Raw genomic sequence first — 5,844 nt, 5'->3', positions numbered from 1 at the left:
TTTTCCAAGGATTTATATTTCTTAAAAGCAAACAAATACAGGAATTTATGCCACTTGTAAAGTGTGACCTTGGAATTCCCTATCCATAAAAACTTGAATCGCTACTACAAGTTTTAACCAATTTTGACCAGAATTGTGGATAAAGGTATATTCTGACAGACAGCAACAGCTCAATGGAAATGCCGTGGTGTAATGTCTGTGCATTAGAAAAGATTATCTCAGAGAGAGAGAATTTAAGAAAGGGTAAAAGAAGGATTCCAAGGAATTACAATCAGCTTTACAGCTGCAAAGTGCTTTAGGAGGCACCTCCCAGGCTGGGTGCTCTGGGAGGGCACCCTCCCCACTGCCCCCTGTGCAGCCACCTGACACCACTGTCTGCTGGGAAAAGTCCAAAGGAATGGTATTGAAGAACTCCAGCTTGGGCCTTGGAACACTTTTGTCCAACAGTTCTGAATGCAGTGTGCCTAACCCAGCCTGTCCCCTGGGAGGGAAAGGGCCTCTGACACACTGTCCTGCTCTGATGCCATGGGGTGACTCCCTCTCCATGTAAGCCGTGCTTTGGTGTGGGTTCAAGCTCAATTCTTTTGATACCATGGACCAGGCTCCCTATGGACACTGGCTGGGTCTTTCCTAAGAGAATGGCTGACTCTTAATGGAGAAAAAAGCTGGTCCTAGCACTGAGGATCAGACCAAAGACCCCAGAGCAGCAGCAGGTCCCTGAGGCTCCGGGAGCTGCAGCACCGAGCGCTGCTCCCAGGATGGCCCTTCCAGGACGAGGGCTGAGACTCCACCTGCAAAGCCACCCACAGCAACAAGTTCCATGGGGCAGTCCAGGTAATTTCCGCTCGAATTTGTGATTCCCTGGCAGTTTGGACTGCAGTGCCTTATAACAGCGCGAGGTGCTCTAATGTGCTCGTTTTACCCCTGGAAAAGCAGAATAAACAGCATTTATGACTAAAGCTCTGTTTTCACTGTCAGATGTTATTTTTACAGTACATTTTTGGAAGTCATTGGTGGATGATAGATACCTTTAATTTAAAATTTCACTATTGCCAGTACATTTTATTTGAATTTTCAAGTCTCTGTGCTGACAGCAGCAGCAAAGCTCGATACCACCGAGTGCTAAAACACTTGAGAAGAGCCTCTCAAAGAAACTGTGTCATAGATCTAGTTCTGTGTGCTCCCATGCCAGAGAAACATCACATTACACACTTCTGGAGCTTCCTGCCACAACAGCCACTACAACAAGGTCACCTAGAAGTAAAACTGCTTTTTATACTATCATTTAAAATAAGAAACTATACAAAAAGGAAATATTAGCACTGTTATTTTGGTTTTTTTTAATTCTCAGCTCTTTTCTTTGTGCACTCTGACATGCTGGAACATTTTATTTCCCCTCACAGAATGTAGTGCCAGTGCTGAGTGACTAAAGAGAATCTACTTTACTTCTCTACAAATATCCATTAATCCAAACATTGGGGGGGGGGAAAAAGCTGAAATTTTACTTTCATTTACTTTGATTTTATTTTAGAAAAAAGAAATACTGACAAACGGTTTCCTGTAGAGCTATTTGAATTAGAAACAGAAATTAGAGCACAAAGCTTAAATATAACTGGCTTCAAACTCTGAACACATGCCCTGCTCTGAGCTCACCCCAGTGCAGCAAAGGGACAGTCACTGCCCCAGCTCAGCTCCTGTCGCCACTGACACAGGAAGCACCAGCCAAGGAGGCTGGAACTGCACTGGGCATGCACAGCCTACACCCAGGTGGGCTCCACATGCCCTCCCCCGCCCTAATGCAGCCTGATGGCTCCTTAAGGGGTCAAATACGCCACAGAGGACAGGGAACAATGCCACTTGGGTCTAAATTTGGCCTTATTTCATGCAGTGGACAAAGACAAAATAGGTAGATGAAATCTGGAACCTTTACAGCTATCAAACTGTAAATCTTCAAGATGAAGAAAGAAAAAAGATTTACTGTGTTTGGAGGTTTTTTGAACTTTTATCCAAAAATGTTCAGTTTAAAGAATCCTGCCTTGGTCATAGATACTAATTATTTAGAAAAATGCGTGTTTTTCATGGCAGTGAAGTGATCAGCACCTGTTCCAGGTATTCTCTAGTCTGATGCAAGAAGGTCCAATCTCTTGTTAAATGAACATGGACATTGGTTTGGAGCTACCACCACTGACAGGCCTGAGTGTGTCTGTAAGTTGTGCACTCAGGCTGTTGAGAAGAGCTACATTGAGCCATGGATTTTATCACTTGTAATTAATGAACACAAATCATCTCTATTTAGTCTGTACTTAACAGTCTGGAGAAACACACAACATCTAGGAAAAAATCCCTAGTGCTGTTCTTAACAGCCCCAAAATCCACCTAAGTTCATCCTTCCAAACAATTTCTTGGAACTTTTCAGCAGACCATAATACACACACGAACTGGTGACAGAAAATCCCCACAGCACCACCCCTCCTCAGCATCAGCACTATCAGAACCAGACAAATCCCTCAAAATCAACAGGCATCTTCCTCCCCTCTATGAACACACACCTGCTAAAGAGGCACTATCCCCAAAAAGAACCTCACTGCTCAGCCTTCCCAAGAACACACAACTCTCCAAAGTTTTAAACAGGTCGCTCTAAAAACCAAGCATTTTCAGAAGGTGAACTAGAAGTTGGTGCTGTGACCAACTGTGCATTTATCCATCCTGCCAACACAAACACTGCATTAGGTGAGGAAGGGCCATGGATCGCCTGGACACTTCCAGCAGCTCCCTCCTGCAGCCAGGTAACACCTGTGGCACTGGGCCATTCCCTGCCCTGTCCCTGGGCACCAGCCCTGTGCAGAGCAGCACCTCAGCTGCCCATCCGCTGCACACACTCTGAGAACCATCCCATCACAGCCACTGCAGGTTTCTGCTACGGGAAAGATGAAACAGCACACCTTGAGCTGCAGGGCAGGGCTCCAGCCTGGCTCAGCCCTCAGCTCCTGGGGGAATCCGCCCCACACACAGCCGCTGTGGAAAGGAGCTGCACCTTCTGCCCAGCCCAGCCTCACCTCCCGGCACAGGCACATCCCCGGGGGGCACAGCCAGCACAACACAGGAAACGCCCCACAATACATCCCGTTACTACAAGTGATTTCCTAACAAGCCACGAGGAAAACAAGAGCTGGTACCTGCAGCCACTGCTTTTGCAGGTCTCTGATTCTGCACAAATTTCAAACATTGTGGAGAAAAATCAACAGGAGGAGGGAATATTTGCTTTAACTTAATGCCTTTTAACCAAAGGGAGAATGGAACATTACTACTGACTTTCAGTTTTTACACACTTTCTTAACTGAAAGCCATCATACCTCATGAACTGCAAATGGGGAGCCTAAACTAAAATCCACATAATAAAAGGCTTCTTTCTTTAAAGCATATCGGAACTACAGGATCACTGCTGTTGGAAGAGACCTCTGATATCATTGAGTGCAACCTGTGATCCCCACCTTTTCACCAGCACAGAGCACTGAGTGCCATGTCCAGTCATTCCTTGACTACTTCCAGGGATGGGCACTCGACCACAATAACCACTTACATGGCCACAAGTTTACAAAGGATTAATACTTTTTATTACATCTGACAGTTTTAAACCAGTCTAGATGTAAATGGTTTTGGCAGTCAGACTCCTCCAACTATGCTCACAACTATTCCAGCACTGTGCCGGCCTTCCTGTGATTTCACATTGTAACACACTTAAAGCACTATGAAAACACAACCCATAGAATTGGAAATTAACATTTCCAGGGGAAAAACAGAGAAAATTTTATTTTCCAAAGCTCTATGTCTGAAATCACAGGGAATTCCACTAATTTCCAGGCTCTTTGTGCTACTGCAGTCTAATTTTATCCTGCTCACCCCAAGTTTTGAGAAATACAATAACTAGTACTACACACAGGCTCTGCTGAGAGCTCTCCCTGTGCTCTATGTCAGCATGGTTTGGTCTCACAGGTACCAGCAACAGCTTCTTCTGCAGCAGCTGAAGCCTGGGGGCAGCCCCAGGACAGCCCTGCAGCAGGTGAGGGCTCACTGGAGCACAGGGCAGGACTGGCAGGAGCTCCAGGGATCTATTCCATGAGCCAGGCACTGGTTAATTCACTAAACTCTGCTTGCCAGTCACTCCAGGCCCACAGAATTGTACACACAAAAGCAGATTTTGGTTAAAGCAGCATTTATAACAATAAACAAGAGCAGACCAGAGCAGACTGGTTTGTCCTGATTTCCCTTGTTCTCAATACAGATTAACATCCTCTCAAGCTTGCTGTTTCATCTTTCCTAAAATGAATTCAAGCACTCAGCAAATGAATGAAAAGCCTGTCTACATCTGTAAATTTGGAGGAAAGATGGTTACACTTTCCTTCTTTGCAAAGGAAGGAAGAAACCCTGGAAAAGTTTGTCTTCCCCTGCATAGAAAAACCAAAACACAACAGACCCAAGCTGCCTTTCTCCCCCTCCTCACTCAAACACACTCCTGACATGCCAAGCAGCGGCTCCTGGTGCTGAATCGAGAGGTCCTGCATTCAGGCAGACACAGGATGCAAGCCCTCACACCTGCATGAACACCACTGAAATAATGTGCATATATTCTGTGTATTTTGATAAGACACCATGACTGTGACTGACAATGATGTATTTGATGTGTATTATCGCTATAATGCCAGTATTTCAGCATTTCAAGAATCAGAACAGCTTCCTTCCTATCTACAGAGGATTCCTCCCCTACACCTATCCGTAATCATGCCATAAAAAGTACAGAAAAAGAATTCTGTTCCAAGAAGTTCGTAACTCCTAACAGACGTTGGCAAGCCCAATTCCACAATCTACTTAACAAAGCAGAAGAGAAAGCCCAGGGCCTTTTAACACCAGTACATCAAGAAATATTTACTTGCATTATTGGGAACATAATAAATCCTATGTTTTCGAAGCTTATGGAAAAAATGATCTGTGACTCAAGGGGGAGAATAAGGTAACTATACAAATATGTCTACAACATATTGCAAAAATCTGCCTCAATTTAATGTCAAAAGACAAAGTTTGATATTCTCCTGTTCAAAACAAACTTCATATAAATGTAAAAAGGAACAGTTTGTTTTCCTTGCACCAGGCCACATCTTTCTGAAGCCCAGCAGCACTGAGGAACAGATGCAGCACAGGAACAAGGCTCAGTCTGGAGAAGCAGCTCCACGTTTTTGATGGATTTACACCAAGCAGGGTCTCACAGAGCTGGGCCTCCTGTGACACAAAGGCTGCACTGACAGTGTGGCAAAATGAGACAGACAACACAGGAACTGATCATTGGGCCTCAAGGGAGCTCCCCCACGTCAGGAAAGCACCTTGGGAGTAGGGACGGAGTGTAAGCACTGAGCTTAGCCCCACTGAGAGTCACCCACCTAATCCCAGTAAGCAGTTCCTGCTGGTGGATCAGAGAAATATAAAGTCTAAGGCCAACAAATCCCTCTTCCTTCCATTCAGAAAATCCTTCTCCAAGCTACTAGTCCTGACTTTTGCGAGGAGACGTAAATATCCATCAGTGCAATAGAAAGCAGGGGCTAGAGGCCCCTCCTCACGCCCCAGAGCCGTGCTCGCGGGGCTGGCGATGGGACTGCACACCGACAGCGCCCTTGCACCGGGGGGCAGGGGCAGCACCGCCGCCGCGGTGCCTCCAGCCCTCCCAAACCTCGTTCTCGAGGCTTTGCCTCCCTTCTGGAGAGCCAGATGATGTAAAGCAAGGACGAGAATTTCACAGGAATGTCTACAGAAAGCAGAGACACTTCGGGAGAGGCGGGGGAGAAGCAGCGAAGG

General features: G+C 45.9%; 1 protein-coding gene across 1 annotated transcript in view; it reads right to left on the bottom strand.

The window, feature by feature from the left end:
• Window positions 1–5,844, bottom strand: part of NF1 (neurofibromin 1) — an 87,856-nt gene that overhangs the window by 70,387 nt on the left and 11,625 nt on the right. The window lies entirely within an intron of this gene.

Source organism: Corvus brachyrhynchos, unplaced genomic scaffold (assembly GCF_000691975.1).
Source record: "Corvus brachyrhynchos isolate BGI_N302 unplaced genomic scaffold, ASM69197v1 scaffold283, whole genome shotgun sequence".
Classification (NCBI taxonomy): Eukaryota; Metazoa; Chordata; class Aves; order Passeriformes; family Corvidae; genus Corvus; species Corvus brachyrhynchos.
The sequence above is the reverse complement of the archived record's forward strand: the minus strand, read 5'-3'. Positions and strand labels throughout refer to the sequence as shown.